Source organism: Chiloscyllium plagiosum, unplaced genomic scaffold (assembly GCF_037043375.1).
Source record: "Chiloscyllium plagiosum isolate Xiang-an unplaced genomic scaffold, Cpla_swu_hap1 HiC_scaffold_9, whole genome shotgun sequence".
Lineage (NCBI taxonomy): Eukaryota > Metazoa > Chordata > Chondrichthyes > Orectolobiformes > Hemiscylliidae > Chiloscyllium > Chiloscyllium plagiosum.
Window position 1 is genome coordinate 1,873,843 of NW_028270147.1, and position 21,599 is coordinate 1,895,441.

The window sequence follows — 21,599 nt, forward strand, 5'->3', positions numbered from 1 at the left end:
TGGCTGTGTGGAATGCTCTGCCCCAGAGGGCAGTGGAGGCCCAGTCTCTGAATTCATTTAAGAAAGACTTGGATAGAGCTCTCAAAGATAGTGGAATCAAGGGTTATGGAGATAAGGCAGGAACAGGATACTGATTAAGGATGATCAGACATGATCATATTGAATGGTGGTGCAGGCTCGAAGGGCTGAATGGCCTACTCCTGCACCTATTGTCTATTGTCTAGTAAGGCGTTTGATAAGGTTCCCTACTATAGGCTACGGCACAAAGTACAGAGACATGGGATTGAGGGTGATTTTGTGATTTGGATCAGAAGTTGGCTAGCTGAAAGAAGTCAGAGGGTGGTGGTGGATGGGAAATGTTCATCCTGGAGTTCAGTTACTAGTGGGGTACCACAAGGACCTGTTTTGGGGCCACTGCTGTTTGTCATTTTTCTCAATGACCTAGATGAGGGCGTGGAAGGATGGGTTAGTAAATTTGCAAATGACACTAAAGTCGGTGGAGTTGTGAATAATGCTGAAGGATGTTGCAGGTTACAGGGCTGGGCTGAGAGGTGACAAATGGAGTTTAATGTGGAAAAGTGTGAGGTGATTCTCTTTGGAAGGAGCAACTGGAATACAGAGTACTGGGTGAATGGTAAGATTCTTGGTAGTGTAGATGAACAGAGAGATCTCAGTGTCCATGCACATAGATCCCTGAAAGTTGCCACCCAGATTGATAGGGTTGTTAAGAAGGTATACGGTGTGTTAGCTTTTATTGGGAGAGGGATTGAGTTTCGGAGCCATGAGGTCATGCTGCAGCTGTACAAACCTCTGGTGTAGCAACAATTGGTGTATTGTGTACAGTTCTGGTCACCGCATTATAGGAAGGATGTGGAAGTTTTGGAAAGGGTGCAGAGGAGATTTACCAGGATGTTGCCTGGTCTGGAGGGAAGGTCTTATGAGGAAAGGCTGAGGGACTTGAGGCTGTTTTTGTTAGAGAGAAGAAGGTTAAGAGGTGACTTAACTGAGACATAAAGATAATCAGAGGGTTAGATAGGGTGGACAGGGAGAGCCTTTTTCCCTCGGATGGTGATGGCTAGCACGAGGGGACATAGCTTTAAACTGAGGGATGATAGATAGATGTCAGAGGTGGTTTCTTTACTCAGAGAGTAGTAGGGGCATCGAACACTCTGCCTGCAACAGTAGTAGACTCACCAACCTTAAGGGCATTTAAATGGTCATTGGGTAAACATCTGGATGAGGATGGAATAGTGTCGGTTAGATAAGCTTCAGATTGGTTTCACAGGTCGGCACAACATCGAGGGCCGAAGGGCCAGTACTGCGCTGGAATGTTCCATGTTTTAAAACCAGGACTTGTTGGAAAACAGCCGGACAAATATTTGTGGCTGATCCAGTCCCAGTGCGGTTAGCTTCCTGTTCACACTTTGACTTTTAGTTGCTGATCTCCATGACAACCTTAGGTCACATAGATATTTCTTGGCACCAACTCACGTAATGATTGAGAATCTAGACCAAGCTTGCTCTTTAAGGGACAAAAGAAAATAGAGACTTACCCAGCACAAGAGTCAGCACACAACAGCACAAAGGTGTCATTCTGGAGAGTTGTTCCTGAGAGGAGTTAGACCAGGTTACCTCTGCTGACAAATGAAAAGGATTCCTGATGAAGGGCTTATGTCCAAAACACTGACTCTCCTGCTCCTCAGTTGTTGCCTGATCAGCTGTGCTTTTCCAGCAACACACTCTGCGACAAATGAAAAGGGCCAGGGTTTACTGAGATAGATCAAAGTGGTGGAATCTCGCTGCAGTCTGGGCGGAGGGGGCTGAGTCCGAAAGCAATGTTTATTTTCCAATGGGCCCTGTGTCACCGAGTGCAGAGAAGCTGAAGACTCAAAGGGCAACAGTGAGCTGTGTCCCCCAAATCTCCAGCACATCATTAGGCTCAGTCTTGCCAGTCAGAGTCCCCCAGAGAAAACTCTTCACGCGAACACTCAGCATCTGAAAACATTTAATCTTCAGTATGTTGATCACAGAGCAAAACTGGAATTGCTGGAAAAGCTCAGCTGGTCTGTCAGCAACTGTGGAGAGAAAGTTGAGTGACCCTTCCTCAGAGTTTTGAGGACAGGTCACTTAACTCCACACATTAACTCTGATTTCTCTCCACAGATGCTGTCAGACCTGCTGAGCTTTTCCAGCAACTTCTATCTTTGTCTCTGATTTACATCATCCGCAGTTCTTTCGGTTTTTATTTGACAAAGGACACTCTAATTGGGTGAGTCTGAGATCAATGTGGAATACAGCTGAGCCTCAAATTCTATCAGATGTCGGAGGAATCCAATAAAACAGAATTTCCATTGAATCCTCACTGTTTGAATCTCTGTCCAACTGAAAAATCATGTACATTTGAGGTAGTTCTCACACAACTGCCTGGGCCTATGTAGACATGCTGCCACTGTGCATCTCTCCTCATCCAACAGATCTTGTTGCAGTGTCTGCAGAGTGAACACACTTTCTCAGTCAAGGTGCTCACAGTTCAAGGACAATTGGCCAGACAAGGTTCCCCACCCCACAGCAGTCAGTACCGTTCAGGGCAGTAAAGCTTCGAGAGCAGAGGGAGAGAGAGGACAGACAGCAGACCCTCTGTCTCCAACTCCGCACCCACCCCACCTCACCCCAGACCCCATCGGAATTCATTCCCACAGAAAATAGAAACAACTCCAACACACAAAACAGCACAAAATGACCTTTTCAACCTTATCTGACCAACAGCTTCTGCCACAGACAGGAGATTGGTCGTATCATCTGAGCAACTTCTATAATCACATCCAGGCAATCAACATTACCCCTGTGCTGAAAGATTCTCGCTGTCAGAGGGTCAGTATCAGAGGGTCAGTGCTGAGGGAGTGCTGCACTGTCAGAGGGTCAGTGCTGAGGGAGTGCCAGACTGCCAGAGGGTCAGTGCTGAGGGAGTGCCGCACTCTCAGAGGGTCAGTGCTGAGGGAGTGCCGCACTGTCAGAGGGTCAGTGCTGAGGGAGTGCCGCACTGTCAGAGGGTCAGTGCTGAGGGAATGCTGCACTGTTAGATGGTCAGTGCTGTGGGAGTGCCACACTGACAGATGGTTAGTACTGAGGGAGTGCCTGGATTAGTGGTGCTGGAAGAGCACAGCAGTTCAGGCAGCATCCAAGGAGCTTTGAAATCGACGTTTCGGGCAAAAGCCCTTCATCAGGAATAAAGGCAGAGAGCCTGAAGAGTGGAGAGATAAGCTAGAGGAGGGTGGGGGTGGGGAGAAAGTAGCATAGAGTACAATAGATGAGTGGGGGAGGGGATGAAGGTGATAGGTCAGGGAGGAGAGGGTGGAGTGGATAGGTGGAAAAGGAGATAGGCAGGTCGGACAAGTCCGGACAAGTCATGGGGACAGTGCTGAGCTGGAAGTTTAGAACTAGGGTGAGGTGGGGGAAGGGGAAATGAAGAAACTGTTGAAATCCACATTGATGCCCTGGGGGTGAAGTGTTCCGAGGTGGAAGATGAGACATTCTTCCTCCAGGCGTCTGGTGGTGAGGGAGCAGCGGTGAAGGAGGCCCAGGACCTCAATGTCCTTGGCAGAGTGGGAGGGGGAGTTGAAATATTGGGCCACGGGGCGGTGTGGTTGATTGGTGCGGGTGTCTCAGAGATGTTCCCTAAAGCGCTCTGCTAGGAGGCGCCCAGTCTCCCCAATGTAGAGGAGACCGCATCGGGAGCAACGGATACAATAAATGATATTGGTGGATGTGCAGGTAAAACTTTGATGGGTGTGGAAGGCTCCTTTAGGGCCTTGAATAGAGGTGAGGGAGGAGGTGTGGGTGCAGGTTTTACAGTTCCTGCGGTGGCAGGGGAAAGTGCCAGGATGGGAGGGTGGGTTGTAGGGGGGCGTGGACCTGACCAGGTAGTCACGGAGGGAACGGTCTTTGCGGAAGGTGGAAAGGGGTGGGGAGGGAAATATATCCCTGGTGGTGGGGTCTGTTTGGAGGTGGCGGAAATGTCGGCGGATGATTTGGTTTATGCGAAGGTTGGTAGGGTGGAAGGTGAGCACCAGGGGCGTTCTGTTCTTGTTACGGTTGGAGGGGTTGGGTCTGAGGGCGGAGGTGCGGGATATGGACGAGATGCGTTGGAGGGCATCTTTAACCACGTGGGAAGAGAAATTGCGGTCTCTAAAGAAGGAGGCCATCTGGTGTGTTCTGTGGTGGAACTGGTCCTCCTGGGACAGTGCCACACTGTCAAAGGGTCAGTCTTGAGGGACAGTGCCACACTGTCAGAGGGTCAGTGCTGAGGGACAGTGCCACACTATCAGAGGGTCAGTGTTGAGGGATAGTGCCACACTGTCGGAGGGTCAGTGCTGAGGGACAGTGCCACACTGTCAGAGGGTCAGTGCTGAGGGACAGTGCCACACTGTCGGAGGGTCAGTGCTGAGGGACAGTGCCACACTGTCGGAGGGTCAGTGCTGAGGGACAGTGCCACACTGTCGGAGGGTCAGTGCTGAGGGACAGTGCCACACTGTTGGAGGGTCAGTGCTGAGGGACAGTGCCACACTGTCAGAGGGTCAGTGTTGAGGGACAGTGCCACACTGTCGGAGGGTCAGTGTTGAGGGACAGTGCCACATTGTCAGAGGGTCAGTGTTGAGTAACTGTGCCACACTGTCGGAGGGTCAGTGCTGAGGGACAGTGCCACACTGTTGGAGGGTCAGTGTTGAGGGACAGTGCCACACTGTCGGAGGGTCAGTGCTGAGGGACAGTGCCACACTGTCGGAGGGTCAGTGCTGAGGGACAGTGCCACACTGTCAGAGGGTCAGTGCTGAGGGACAGTGCCACACTGTCGGAGGGTCAGTGCTGAGGGACAGTGCCACACTGTCAGAGGGTCAGTGCTGAGGGACAGTGCTGCACTGGCATCACTCGCTGACTGGAATTGAATGGGAATCACCCAGAAACCATGGAGGCATCATGATCCACAAAGATTAGTCACTGACAGATTGATGTTGGAATGTGATTTTGTCTCTGCACAATCATCATTGGGAAATACCACAGAGTTATTTCTGGATAATATTTCTTTCTCCAATTTATTTTTCAACAATTTGAAATGATTTGTGGGTTTGATGAAAAATTTGTGCAGTTTCACTGAGGATGAGTGCATTGTGGAAATGTCACACTGATGTAACAGCTTAGCCATCTGAAGAATTACAGATGAACTGTATCATTCCACAGACATTGCAATTCGATTGACCTTCAAAGATACATTCACTTACTAATATCTAATTGTTCTAACCATCAAAATTCATGTTAAATGCCTGGTCATGAATTAAAGGGGCTTCTTAACATTTGGAGATGGTGCATGTTCATTTCAAAACAGATCAGTCAGAGCCCACTGATTTGTAAATCAAGTTGTATTTACTGTTATTAGGAATGCATCATGAAGATAATTCTGGGATTCTGTCTCAAAGATTTATTCCAGTTCTCAATTCCAATGGATTCCTAGGTTTCCGTATAACTACTGTTTAAATACAATCTAATCACATCTCCCAGATCTCTCAAAGCTCTTTTAACAATATCTACAGGCCCCGTGGCTCAGGGAAATGAGACTTTTAAAAACTGATTTGTCAAACAACTACAGCAGCTGCACAGTTTACTTCTCCCTAACTAAGTCACCTCCTTTAGTCGCACACCCTCTGAAATCTGAGGTTATTCCCAATCTAGCCTCACCTGAATGCCTGAATTGTAATCACTCCATTTGGTGGCTGTACCATCAGACTGCCTGAGCACCATGTACTGGGATTCCCTTCCGAATCCTCTTCACTTCCACCTCTTTTAAAGACTCTCCATTAAATCAAGTTGTTCATAGATCTTTGAAAGTTGCCACTCAGGTGGATAGAGCTTGTAAGAAGGCCTATGGTGTATTAGCGTTCATTAGCAGAGGGATTGAATTCAAGAGTCGTGAAGTGATGTTGCAACTGTACAGGACTTTGGTTAGGCCACATTTGGAGTACTGTGTGCAGTTCTGGTCGCCTCACTTTAGGAAAGATGTGGAAGCTTTGGAGAGGGTGCAGAGAAGATTTACCAGGATGTTGCCTGGAATGGAGAATAGGTCGTACGAGGATAGGTTGAGAGTGCTAGGCCTTTTCTCGTTGGAACGGCGAAGGATGAGGTTTATAAGATGATCAGAGGAATAGATAGAGTAGACAATCAGAAACTTTTTCCCCGGGTGCAACAGAGTGTTACAAGGGGACATAAATTTAAGGTGAAGGGTGGAAGGTATCGGGGGATGTCAGGGGTAGGATCTTTACCCAGAGAGTGGTGGGGGCATGGAATGCGCTGCCTGTGGGAGTGGCAGAGTCAGAATCATTGGCGAACTTTAAGCGGCAATTAGATAGGTACATGGATGGGTGCTTAAGCTCGGACAAATGTTCGGCACAACATCGTGGGCCGAAGGGCCTGTTCTGTGCTGTATTGTTCTATGTTCTATGTTCTAATTTCTTTAACCAAATAAAACCAGAGAATCCTTACAGTGTGCAAGCAGGTCATTCTGCCCATCAAATCCACCCGAACCCCTGAGAGCATCCTACCCAGAGTCTCCCTATCCCTGTAACCCTGCATTCCCCATGGCCAATCCATCTGACCTGGAATTCCTCAGACTGTGGGAGGAAACTGGAGCATCCAAAGGAAACCCACGCAGACACGGGGAGAATGTGCAAACTCCACACAGACAGCCACCCGAGGCTGGAATCAAACCTGGGACCCTGGTGCTGGGACAGCCTTGCTAACCACTGAGCCACAGTACCACCCATAGTTAGTCACCTGTCCTCACATCGACTCAAATTTTACTTATAGGCTCTTGTGGGGCTAGCAAAACGCAATACGAAAGCAAGTTGTTGTTATACTGTCTCATCAAGCTCTCCCAGTGTAGGAAATTAACCACCTTATTACCTGAAGATAGCCCCACATTGAACTCTCAGCACCACACTGAACTCCCAGCCCCACACTGAACTCTCAGCCTCACTGAACTAGATTATCTTTTCTTTCACTTCCCTGGACTATGTGATTCCTGCAAAGAGCTTTTGTGAGGGTAGAGTTTGTAACAGCCCCAATGTTTTATGAATTCTCCTGATTGTCAGGCAAATCCACAAAATCTGAAGGATTTGATCCAAAGATTTGTCGCTGGTAGATATTCAAGTGCAAAGACCTTTAAAATGTGACAAACTGGTCCAGGAAACAATCAAGAAAGCTAATGGAATGCTGGCCTTTAGATCTACAGGCCTGGAGCACAGGATGCAGACGTTATGATGCGGTTGATCAAACTCCTGGTTAGAACCCACCCGGAGCACTGTGAGCAAATCTGGGCAGAACACCTTAGGAAGGATAGGTTGGCTTTGGAGGGAAGACAACGTGGATTTACAGGAATGATTCCTGGTCTTAAGGGTTAAGTTTGAGAAAAGATTATACAAATTAGGTCTGTTTTCTCTCGAATTTAGATGTTTCAAAGGCTTCAAGATAGTAGCAGGAAAAGACAGGGGAGATAAAGATAAACTATTTCCACCGGTTGGGGAATCTAGAACTTGGGGCATAGTCTGAGAATTAAGGCCAGAGCATTCAGGAGAGATAGCGAGTTTGCAGAAGATTTATAGCTCAGGTTGAGGTTCTGGATGTAGGTTTGCTTGTTGAGCTGGAAGGTTCATTTCCAGACGTTTCATCACCATACTAGGTAACATCTTCAGTGAGTTTCCAGGTGAAGCATTGAACACAGTCCTCAGATTTCTCAGCAACAATCCCAAAAAAGCAGACAAAGCACGTCCAGAAACCCGAGCCATTCTCCCCTACAAACAGGCAGAAAACTAGCCACCAGGATACATGAACATCAACTAGCCACAAAACAACATGACCCTCTCTCACTAGCATCCTTACATACAGATAAGGAAGGACACCACTTTGACTGGGACAACACATCCATCCGAGGACAAGATAACAAAGACACACACAAGAATTCCTAGAAGCATGGCATTCCAACCGGAACTCTATCAACAAACACTTGACTTGTACCAAATTTACCACCCCCTGAGAAAAAGAATGGGAAATGGCATCACCACAGGAAATGACATCACCAACCCAAAGAAACCCAAACATATAAATAGAAAGCAGGAATCAGCAGCAGTGCTTCGCCTGGAGGCCCACTGAAGATGTTACCTAGTAGGGTGACGAAACGTCTGGATATGAACCTTCCAGCTGGACGAACAAACCTACATCCAGTTCAGAAGAGATGTTAGGAAGTACTTCCACACACAAAGAGCAGGAGAGGTTTGGAATTCTCTTCCACAAATGGCAGTGGGTGCTGGATCAGTGTTAATATTCAATCAGAGATAGATACATTTGTGAAGCAAAGTGAAATAACTCCACAGTGGCTGGTATCCCATCACCAAGTGCCCCTTTATTTACACGTGGAGACTCCTTGACACTGACCAAGCTCCATTGAATCCGGCTCTGAATGAACAGAACCCCTGAAACTCCTGTTTATACCTGTCAGCCAGGGCTCACTGATTGGGCCAGGTGAACAGCCCCAGTCAGGGAACTCATACTTTCAGGTCCACTTGACTGACCTCAATACACCAAGATCCTTTATTGGTCAGAGTATTGAGTACAGGAGTTGGGAGGTCATGTTGCGGCTGTACAGGACATTGGTTATGCCACTGTTGGAATATTGCGTGCAATTCTGGTCTCCTTCCTATCGGAAAGATGTTGTGAAACTTGAAAGGGTTCAGAAAAGATTTACAAGGATGTTGCCAGGGTTGGAGGATTTGAGCTACAGGGAGAGGCTGAACAGGCTGGGGCTGTTTTCCCTGGAGCGTCGGAGGCTGAGGGGTGACCTTATAGAGGTTTACAAAATTATGAGGGGCATGGAAAGGATAAATAGACAAAGTCTTTTCCCTGGGGTGGGGGAGTCCAGAACTAGAGGGCATAGGTTTAGGGTGAGAGGGGAAAGATATAAAAGAGACCCAAGGGGCAACTTTTTCACACAGAGGGTGGTACGTGTATGGAATGAGCTGCCAGAGGAAGTGGTGGAGGCTGGTACAATTGCAACATTTAAGAGGCATTTGGATGGATATATGAATAGGAAGGGTTTGGAAGGATATGGGCCGGGTGCTGGCAGGTGGGACTAGATTGGGTTGGGATATCTGGTCGGCATGGACGTTTTGGACCGAAGGGTCTGTTTCCATGCTGTACATCTCTATGACTCCATGACTCTATATAAGAGATATGGGTCAAAGGCAGGCCTATGGGGTTAGGCCACAGATCATCCATAATCTCACGGATCAGTGGAACAGGCTGGAGGGGCTGAATGGCCTCCACTTGTTCCAATAATCCATCTTGTTTTTAGTTCCCTATGTTTAAATTTATTCCATTTAACTCACGTGGAGGATGAAAGCCGATTGCTGGTACAGTGCTTATTCTGATAAGAAATCTCTTTTCCAGGGAGCAGTAGGGGCTGGGTCACTGAATATATTTGAGGCTGAGCTTGTCAGAGCTTTGACTAATGAGGGAGTGAAGGGGGAAAGGGGAGAGAAAGTGAAATGGCCAATGCTACCAGATCGACCACAACCCTTTGAATGGCAGAACAGACTGGAGGGGCTGAATGGCCTACTCTAGCTCCTATTTCTAATGATCTTATCACCAACGACCTCACAGCTCAAGTCAGAGAGACGATTCTGTTTGACACTGGTTAATCCTCACAAGCAGTAAGTCTTTGAAGAATGCAGGATAAGTTGCTGAGGCTGTGAAGGAACACGAGCGGAGGGTTTACAAATTAGAGAACAGTAGCCAGGAAGGTCGAGTGAATGTTTACAAATCACTGGGGTGAACCAAGCAGGAGGGCTGTCTCTCACCCTGGGCCCCAGTCTTAATGACCTCAGAGTCTTGGAGAAGGCATCGAGGAGATTGGCTAAGCAGGGAGAAGGGATTGCGCGGCTACTGGATGCTCTTATCGGACTGGGGTGATTGAGACTGTCGCTCTGTGACTGACAGCAGCCTTTCCATTCCTTGCACTGTGCGGATTTGATCCAAACAACAAGGAGGAGACTGAGTGAAGGAGGCATGGAGATTCCAACAGGAGCACTCCACTCTGACGCAGAAATCTGCCTGTAGATCTGAAAGCAGAGGCAGTTTCTATCCCTTCTCAAGGACACTGCTGTGATAGACAAAGCTGCCTCACCAGCTCAGGTAAGGAAACCTTAAAGAATTGGAATCACTCCTGTGATGAAGGACCCATGACAACCAAACTGTACACAGCAAGATCCCATGAATGACAATGACTCTGTGAGCAGTTATGGTGCTGCTGGCTATGAGGAGGTTAACCTCAGCAATGGGCAAAGTGACCTCCTCCTGTGCTGTCAGAGTCTGTGACTGAAGAGAACGCAGAACAGTACAGCATAGTACAGGCCCTTCAGCCCACAATGTTGCGCAGAGCATTTATCTTAAACTTATCAACCTGACCTACACACCCCTCAATTTACTGCTGTCCATGTGCTTGTCCAGCACTCGCTGATATGTCCCTAATGTCTCTGACTCTACAACCACCGCTGGCAGTGCATTCCACACACCACCACTCTCTGAGTAAAGAACCTACCTCTCACATCTCCCCTAAACCTTCCTCTAATTACTGTAAAATATGCCCCCTTATGCAGCCATTTACATACAACATAGAACATAGAACATAGAAGAATACAGCGCAGTACAGGCCCTTTGGCCCTCGATGTTGAGCCGATCCAAGCCCACCTAACCTATACTAACCCACTATCCTCCATATACCTATCCAATGCCCGCTTAAATGCCCATAAAGAGGGAGAGTCCACCACTGCTACTGGCAGGGCATTCCATGAACTCACAACTCGCTGAGTAAAGAACCTACCCCTAACATCTGTCCTATACCTCCTCCCCTTAATTTAAAGCTATGCTCCCTCGTAATAGCTGACTCCATACGTGGAAAAAGGTTCTCACGGTCAACCCTATCTAAACCCCTAATCATCTTGTACACCTCTATCAAGTCACCCCTAAACCTTCTTTTCTCCAATGAAAACAACCCCAAGTGCCTCAGCCTTTCCTCCTACGATCTTTCTACCATACCAGGCAACATCCTGGTAAACCTCCTCTGCACCTGTTCCAGTGCCTCCACATCCTTCCTATAGTATGGCGACCAAAACTGCACACAATACTCCAGATGCGGCCGCATCAGAGTCTTATACAACTGCAACATGACCTCAGTACTCCGGAACTCAATTCCTCTACCAATAAAAGCCAGTACGCCATATGCCTTCCTCACCGCACTATTTACCTGGGTGGCAACTTTCAAAGATTTGTGTACATGGACACCAAGATCCCTCTGCTCATCCACACTACCAAGTATCCGACCGTTAGCCCAGTACCCCATCTTTTTATTACTCTTACCAAAGTGAATCACCTCACACTTAGCTACATTGAACTCCATTTTCCACCTTTCTGCCCAGTTCTGCAGCTTATCTATATCCCGCTGTAACCTGCCACATCCTTCCTCACTGTCAACAACTCCTCCGACTTTCGTATCATCTGCAAACTTGCTCACCCAACCTTCTAACCCCGCCTCCAGGTCATTTATAAAAATGACAAACAGCAATGGTCCCAAAACAGATCCTTGCGGAACACCGCTAGTGACGGCACTCCAAGATGAACCTTTGCCATCAACTACTACCCTCTGTCTTCTTCCAGCCAGCCAACTCCTAATCCAAACCTCCAACTCACCCTCAATGCCATACCTCCGTATTTTCTGCAGTAGCCTACCATGGGGAACCTTATCAAACGCCTTACTAAAATCCATATACACCACATCTACCGCTTTCCCCTCGTCCACCTCCTTAGTCACCTTCTCAAAGAATTCAATAAGGTTTGTGAGGCACGACCTGCCCTTCACAAAACCATGCTGACTATCCTTGATCACATTATTCCTATCCAGATGTTCATAAATCCTATCCCTTACAATTCTCTCTAAGACTTTGCCCACAACAGAAGTGAGACTCACCGGCCTATAGTTACTAGGGAGAAATCTCTTGCTACCCACTCTATCTATGCCTCTCATTACCTTCGGAGTGAGTGAGTGAGGCCCCTCTCAGTCAGGACTGAGCATGGGTTGTATCCTCGTTGTTCTGGCTTTCTGCTTCCCTGAAACAACGTCGCTTGTGACTGAAGAGCCCGATGCTGGAGTGACAGTCCCAGTCACAGAGGTCACATCTGTGTTTGGTTGTTGATCTACTCGAGCTGCTGCCCTCCTTCCTTGGTGCCCACGTGTCTGCTGCAGCACTCCTCAGCTTCACATCCCCTGTTTGGAAGTGTTGGTTCAGCGTGCTTCTGCATCTCGTGCGGTCAGCTGCAAGCCGCTCCAGGACCCCGTAACAATATCAAGCGCCTTCATGTCTCTCATGCAGATGCCCTTGTAGTGCAGAGAGGTCACCCAGTGGGTCTCTTCCCCGATACAAGCCTTCCATGGAGGATATCCTTGGGATGCGGCTATCCTCCAAGCGGTGGGCGTGCCTGAGCAGAGTGTACATGCTGGGAAGGTCAGCACGAGATAGGACGATATGCCCAGGATATGGCAGATACTCCTCAAATGGAAGGTGTTCAGTCTTCCCTGCTGTCTGTAGTCCATGTTTCACTGCCATACAGCAGTGTGCTTATAACACAGGCATTGTAGACTGACATTTTTGTCTTCACTATCAGATTGGGATTTGTCCATACTCGAGTTGTGAGGCGAGCAGGAGTTGAGGCTGCTTTTGATTTTGATTTAGATTACTTACAGTGTTGAAACAGGCCCTTCGGCCCAACAAGTCCACACTGACCCTCCAAAGAGCAACCCACCCAGACCCATACCCCTACATTTACCCCTTACCTAACACTATGGGCAATTTAGCATGGCCAATTCACCTGACCTGCACATCTTTGGACTGTGGGAGGAAACCGGAGCACCCGGAGGAAACCCACGCAGACACGGGGAGAACATGCAAACTCCACACAGTCAGTCGCCTGAGGCGGGAATTGAACCCGGGTCTCTGTGCTGTGAGGCAGCAGTGATAACCATTGTGCCACCATGCCGCCCTCTTGTTGATCTCTGTGTCCAAGGAGAGGTTGTCAGTGATGGTAGAGCCAAGCTACGTAAACTGCTGGAAGACATTGAGTTTGTAGTCATTGATGGTGTTGACCGGCTGTGCCTCTGTGTCCTGTCCCAGGGCATTCATCTTCTTCAGACAGATAGTCAGCCTGGAGTCCTTGCAAGTGTAAGAGAGGCAGTCTGTCAGTAACTGAAGTTCCTGCTGGGTGTGTGTTGCAAATGCAGCATCATCGCCAAAGAGCATGTTCCTGATAAGTGCCGCACATGCTTTTGTCTTGGCTCTGAGGCGGTAAAGGTTGAAGAGCCTGCCATCTGATCCAGTGTGTAGGTAAATCCCCTCCGTTGCCATGCCAAAGGTGTGTTTCAGCAGCACAGCAAAAAAAAATCCCAAAGAGGGTGGGAACGATGACGCAGCCTTGTTTGACACCGCTGCGGATATCGAAAGACTCAGAGGAGTTGCCATTGAACTGCACTGTCCCCTTCATGCTCCTGTGGAAGGATTCGAGCATGCTCAGCAGTTTTGGTGGGCAGCCGATCTTCAGGAGTTAAAAATCACACAACACCAGGTTATAATCCAACAGGTTTAATTGGAAGCACACTAGCTTTCGGAGCGCCGCTCGACCTGATGAATTCCAATTAAACCTGTTGGACTATAACCTGGTGTTGTGTGATTTGTAACTTTGTCCACCCCAGTCCAACTCCGGTGTCTCCAAATCAGATCTTCAGGAGAACCTTGAACAGGCCGTTCCTGCTGATGAGGGTGAACCCCTTGGTGAGGTCGATGAAGGTGACATACACAGGCTTTTTCCATTCTCTGCACTTCTCCAGCAGTTGGCAAAGGGAGACGATTATGTCTGCTGTTGGCCTTTTAGCTCAGAAGCCGCACATTACCTTGTACACCTCGATCAAGTCACCTCTCTTCCTTCTTCTCTCCAGTGTGAAAAGCCCTCACTGTCTCCTTCACTCCTTCACTCCCTACCTCACCGTCTCCTTCACTCTCTCCTTCCCTCCCTCACCGTCTCCTTCACTCCTTCACTCCCTCCCTCACTGTCCCCTTCACTCCCTCACTCCCTCCGTCCCTGTCTCTGTCACTCTCTCAGTGACCTACCTCACTCTCTCCCTCCCTGACTCCCTCAGTGATCTCCCTCACTCCCTCTCCATCAGATGATTAATGGGAGAGAGATTTTTACCCACTCTCAGAGGAACAGCTTAAAGTGTTTGACACAAACACTTCAAATGGAGCCATCAGAAAATTCCTCAAATCACCCTGAGGTCATTCAGCCCCTTGATGCTGCCCCTTGACCCTGTGAACGCAGGGCAGCTCTTCCCTCGAAGCCCATCCAGTTCCCTTTCCTCTATCCCCAGCGATGGGGAAGGAGAGAGCAGTGGGAAAGAGCAGGGGCTGATGGAGTAAGATGCAGAGGGACCAAGGTGTCCTAGTGCATGAATCACAAAATGTTAGTTTGTAGGGACAGCAAGTTATATGAACACAGAACATAGAACAGTACAGGCCCTTCGGCCCTCGATGTTGTGCCGACCTTTTATCCTCCTCGAAGATTAATCTAACCGACGTGCCCCTCATCGTATTGTCTTCCATGGGCCTATCCAAGAGTCGCTTAAACGTCCCTAATGTCCCTGACTCTACTCCCACCGCTGGCAGTGCATTCCACACACCCCCCCCCACTCTCTGTGTAAAGAACCTCCCTCTGACATCTCCCCTATATCTTCCTCCAATCACCTTAACATTATGCCCCCTCATGATAAACATTTCCACCCTGGGAAAAAGTCTCTGGCTTTCCACTCTATTGATGCCTCTCATCAACTTGTACACCTCTATCAAGTCACCTCTCATCCTTCTTCTCTCCAATGAGGAAAGCCTCAGCTCCCTCAACCTTTCTTCATAAGACACACCCTCCAGTCCAGGCAGCATCCTGGGAAATCTCCTCTGTACCCTCTCTAAAGCATCTACATCCTTTCTATAATGAGGCAACCAACACTGGACACAATATTCCAAGTGTGGTCTAACTAGAGTTTTATAGAGTTGCAGCAAAACCTCACGGCTCTTAAACTCAATCCCCCTGTTAATGAAAGCTAAAACACGATATGCTTTCTTAACAACCCTATCCACTTGGGTGGCAATTTTGTGGGATCTATGTACATTGACCCCAAGATCCCTCTGTTCCTCCATATTGCCAAGAATCTTGTCTTTATCCTCATACTCAGCATTCAAATTTGACCTTCCAGAATGAATCACTTCACATTTATCCAGGTTGAACTCCATCTGTCACTTCTCAGCCCAGCTCTGCATCCTGTCAATGTCATTTTGTAGCCTGCAACAGCTCTCAATACTATCTTCAACTTCACTGACCTTTGTGTCATCGGCAAATTTACTAACCCACCCTTTCACTTCTTCATCCAAGTCATTTATAACAACTACAAAGAGCAGAGGCTCAAGAACAGATCCCTGCAGGACGCCACTGGTCACCAACCTCCAGGCGGAATACTTTCCATCCACTACCACTCGCTGTCTTCTTTCAGCCAGCCAATCCTGTATCCAGACAGCCACATTTCCCTGTATCCCATATTTCCTGACTTTCTGAATAGGCCTACCGTGGGGAACCTTATCAAATGCCTTACTGAAATCCATATACACCACATCCACTGCTCGACCTTCGTCAACTTGTCTCGTTACATCCTCAAAGAACTCAATAAGGCTCGTGAGGCATGACCTGCCCTCACAAAGCCGTGCTGACTATCTTTAAACAAACTATATTTTTCCAAATAGTCATGAATCCTATCTCTCAATCCTTTCCAGTACCTTATTTCCCACAGACGTAAGACTGAATGGTCTATAATTCCCTGGGATTTCCCTAATTCCTTTCTCGAACAGAGGAACAACATTCACCTCCCTCCAATCATCCGGTGCTACTCCATGGAGAGTGAGGATGCAAAGATCATCACCAGAGGTGCAGCAATCTCATTCCTCACTTCCCACAGTACCCTTGGATGTATCTGGTCTGGCCCTGGGGACCTATCCATCTTGATGTTTCCCAGAATTTCCAGCATATCCACTTCATTAATATCAATCTGTTCAAGTCTATTAACCTAGTCTCTCACTATCAACAAGGTCCATCTCTCTAGTGAATACTGAAGCAAAAACTCATTTAAGGCCTGCTCTTCCTCTTCCTAATGCAGCCACGGGTTCCCTCCACAATCCCTGGTTGACCCTACCCTCATTCTCTTATTCCTCACGTAAGTGTAGAATGCCTTTGGGTCTTCCCTAATCCTTCCCACCAAAGCTTTTTCATGCCCCCTCCTCGGTCCATTTTTGAGTTCTTTCCTCGTTACCCTGTTATCCTCTAAAGCTGTGCTTGTTCCTTGCTTCCTCAACAATAAGTAAGCTTCCTTCTTCCTCTTGACGAGAAGCTCCTCGTCTCTTGTCATCCAAGGCTCCTTCACCTTACCATTCCTTGCCTGTCTCAGTGGGACAAAGGTATCCAACACTCGCACCAAGTGCTCCTTAAACAGCCTCCATATTTCTGTTGCGCATTTGTTCTGTTATCTACTTCGATGCCGGGAGCATCTGAAATAAGGTGGGTGAACTTGCAGCATGGGTTGGTACCTGGGACTTCAATGTTGTGGCCATTTCGGAGACATGGGTAGGGCAGGGACAGGAATGGTTGTTGCAGGTTCCGGGATTTAGATGTTTCAGTAAGAACAGAGAAGATGGTAAAAGAGGCGGAGGGTGTGGCATTGTTAGTCAAGGACAGTATTACGGTGGCAGAAAGGAGGTTTGAGGACTCGTCTACTGAGGTAGTATGGGCTGAGGTTAGAAACAGGAAAGGAGAGGTCACCCTGTTGGGTGTTTTCTATCGGCCTCCAAATAGTTCCAGAGATGTTGAGGAAAGGATAGCAAAGATGATTCTTGATAGGAGCAAGAGTTACAGGGTAGTTGTTATGGGGGACTTCAATTTTCCAAACACTGACTGAAAATACTATAATTCAAATACTTTAGATGCGTCAGTTTTTTTGTCCAATGTGTGCAGGAGGGTTTCCTGACACAGTATGTAGACAGGCCAACAAGGGGCCACATTGGATTTGGTACTGGGTAATAAACCTGGTCAGGTGTTAGATTTGGAGGTAGGTGAGCACTTTGGTGATAGTGACAACAATTCAGTTATGTTTACTTTATGTTTACTTTAGTGATAGAAAGGGATAGGTTTACACCACAGGACAAGAGTTATAGCTGGGGGAAAGGCAATTAGGCGAGATTTAGGATGCATAGGATGGGGAAGGAAACTGCGGGGGATGGGCACAATTGAAACATGGAGCATATTCACGGAACAGCTGCTGCGTGTCCTTGATAAGTGTGTACCTGTCAGGCAGGGAGGGAGTGATCAAGCGAGGGAGCTGTGGTTTAATAAAGAAGTTAAATCTCTTGCTAAGAGGAAGAAGGAGGTTTACGTTAGGATGAGATGTGACGGCTCAGTTAGGGCACTTGAGAGTTACACGTTAGTCAGGAAAGACCTAAAGAGAGAGCTCAGAAGAGCCAGGAGGGGACATGAGAAGTCACTGGCAGATAGGATCAAGGAAAACCCTAAAGCTTTCTACAGGTATATCAGGAATAAAAGAATGACTGGAGTAAGATTAGGACCAATCAAGGATAGTGGTGGGAATTAGGCCACATTTGGAATATTGCGTGCAACTCTGGTCTCCTTCCTGTCAGAAAGATGTTGCAAAACTTGAAAGGGTTCAGAAAAGATTTACAAGGATGTTGCCAGGGTTGGAGGATTTGAGCGACAGGGAGAGGCTGAACAGGCTGGGGCTGTTTTCCCTGGAGCGTCGGAAGCTGAGGGGTGACCTTATAGAGGTTTACAAAATTATGAGGGGCATGGATAGGATAAATAGGCAAAGTCTTTTCCCTGGGGTCAGGGAGTCCAGAACTAGAGGGTATAGGTTTAGGGTGAGAGGGGCAAGATATAAAAGAGACCTACAGGGCAACTTTTTCACGCAGAGGGTGGTACGTGTATGGAATGAGCTGCCAGAGGATGTGGTGGAGGCTGGTACAATTACAACATTCAAGAGGCATTTGGATGGGTATATGAATAGGAAGGGTTTGGAGGGATATGGGCCGGGTGCTGGCAGGTGGGACTAGATTGGGTTGGGATATCTGGTCGGCATGGACGGGTTGGACCGAAGGGGCTGTTTCCATGCTGTACATCTCTAGGACTCTATGACTCTATGATTCAATGAGATAGGAGAAACGCTAAATGAATAATTTTCATCAAGATTCACACTGGAAAAAGATAATGTTGTCAAGGAGAATACTGAGACACAGGCTACTAGACCAGGTGGGATTGAGGGTCACAAGAAGGAGGTGTTTGCAATTCTGGAAAGTGTGAAAATAGAATAGTCCCCTGGGCCAGATGGGATTGATCCTCGGATTCTCTGGGAAGCCAGGGAGGAGATTGCAGAGCCTTTGGCTTTAATCTTTATGTCATCATTGTCTACAGGAATAGTGCCAGAAGACTGGAGGATAGCAAATGTTGTCCCCTTGTTCAAGAAGGGGAGTAGAGACAACCCTGGTAATTACAGACCAGTGAGACTTACTTCGGTTGTGGGTAAAGTGTTGGAAAAGGTTATAAGAGATAGGATTTCTAATCATCGAGAGAAGAATAAGTTGATTAGGGATAGTCAACACGGTTTGTGAAGGGTAGGTCGTGCCTCACAAACCTTATTGAGTTCTTTGTGATGGTGACCAAACAGGTGGATGAGGGTAAAGTGGTTGATATGGTATATATGGATTTCAGTAAGGCATTTGATAAGGTTCCCCACGATAGCCTATTGCAAAAATACAGAGACATGGAATTGAGGGTGATTTAATGGTTTGGATCAGAAATTGGCTAGCTGAAAGAAGACAGAGAATGGTGGTTGATGGGAAGTGTTCATTCTGGAGTTCAGTTACTAGTGGTGCACTGCAAGGATCTGGTTTGGGGGTCACTGCTGTTTATAAATGAAGGCCGTAGAAGGAAGGGTTAGTAAATTTGCGGATGACACTAAGGTCAGTGGAGTTGTGGACAGTGCTGAAGGATGTTGCAGGCTACAGAGGGGCATAGATAAGCTGCAGAGCTGGGCTGAGTGGTGGCAAATGGAGTTTAATGCAGAAAAGTGTGAGGTGATTCACTTTGGAGGGAGCAACAGGAATGCAGAGTATTAGGCTAATGGTAAGATTCTTGGTAGGGTAGATGAACAGAGAGATCTCAGTATCCATCTACATAGATCCCTGAAAGTTGCCACCCAGATTGATAGGGTTGTTAAGAAGGTATACGGTGTGTTAGCTTTTATTGGTAGAAGGATTGAGTTTTGGAGCCATGAGGTCATGCCGCAGCTGTACAAAACTCTGGTGCGGCCGCACTTGGAGTATTGTGTACAATTCTGGTCACCGCATTATTGGAAGGATGTGGAAGCTTTGGAAAGGGTTCAGAGGAGATTTACCAGGATGTTGCCTGGTATGGAGGGAAGGTCTTATGAGGAAAGGCTGAGGGACTTGAGGCCATTTTTGTTAGAGAGAAGAAGGCTGAGAGGTGACTTAATAGAGACATATAAGATAATCAGAGGGTTAGATAAGGTGGACAGGGAGAGCCTTTTTCCTTGGATGGTGATGGCTAGCACGAGGGGATGTAGTTGTACCGCACTGTAATATTCTATGTTCTAGGTTCTATTTCCCATGGAGCAATTGTTCCCAATTTATACTGCACATCTCCTGTCTCATCGCAGTATAATTTCCCCTCCCCCAATTAATCACCTTCCCATACTGTCTGTTCCTACCCCTCTCCAAAGCTACGGTAAAAGTCAGGCAGTTGTGGTCACTGTCACCAAAATGGTCTCCCACTGAGAGATCTGACACCTGGCTGGACTTGTTCCCTAGCACCAAATCCAATATGACCTCCACCCTAGTCAGTCTATCTACATATTCAGTCAGGAATCCCCCTGGACACACCTGACAAAATCAGCTCCATCCAGACCATCTGCACTAAGGAGGTTCCAGTCGATATTGGGGAAGTTGAGGTCATCCAATAACAATAACTTTTACATCTGCACCTTTCCAGGATCTGCTGTCCAATCTGTTCTTCCATCTCTCTGCTGCTATTGGGGGGTCCATAGAAAACACCTCCTTTCCTGTTCCTGACTCCCACCCAGACTGACTCAGTAGACAAACCCTCCTCAACAACCTCCTTTTCTGCAGCTGTGATCCCGTCTCTAACTAGCAATGCTACTCCCCCTCCTCTTTTACAGCCCTCCCTATTCTTTTTAAAAGATCTAAACCCTGGAACATTCAGCAACCATTCCTACCCCTGTGAAACCCATGTCTCTGTTTTGGTCACACATAGTAGTTCCATTGTATGATCACGGAATGATGGCAAGTGGAGTCAGGTCTGAATGAAGAGAGTTATGAATAACTTTAACAAGGTGAAACCTCCAAGAATGAGAGAAACAATTGTAGATTGCTGCACAAGCAAGGAGGTCACTCAGCTCCAATGCAGTTCCAGTCCTAACCATTCTCATCACATTTCCCAGCACTTGGCCCTCAGCTTTGTGGCCCCCACTTAGCATCAGAAGGACACATCTCAATCATTCTTCAATGTGATGAGGGTTTTGCCCTCTAGCTTCACAGGCAGTGACTCCCAGATCCCCATCATTCACTACACTTCCTGACCCTTCCCTCAAAAACAACGCTCCCTGCTCACTGATTCCTCCAACAAGAGCAAGTTCCTTCCTGTCTACTTGACTTATGCCCCTCATCGTTTTATACATCCCAACCAGTCCCCTCTGCTTCCAGGAGAACAATCACGGCCTGCCCAAACCCTCCCACCTCGGCAACACCCTGGTGAATATCACATCCCTCCGACAATATCGAGTCGAGAGCTGCATACAATGGTCTAGCAATGGCCTAACATTTATACAGTCCAGCATAACATTCCTGCTCTTGAACTATCAGCTAATAAAGGCAGGTATTCTATACATCTTCATGGCAACTTTACCAACCTTAAGGGACTGATAGACATACACCCCGGATTCCCTCTGATCATCAGTACTTCCCAAGATCCAAACGTTCATCATATATTCCCTTCTCTTGTTTATCCTGCCCAAGTGCATCGCCTCACATCTATCCAGATTGAATCCATTTGCCTCTGATCAGTCCATCTGAACCCTGTCCATTAATATATATATATATCAGTCCTGAGGAATCTTACCCCTGCCATGTTCAATAATTAATCAGACCTGATTAAGCAGAATTGTGTTAAATAATCTCCAATTATTGCCTCATTATTGTCTCGTGCTGAAACATTAAGAACAGCTTCAGTTGAGGTATTTATCGTGAATATAAATCACTCTGATCTACACAGGCAGAATGCTAATTGAAACCAACTTTCCATTAAACACCATCCCCGTG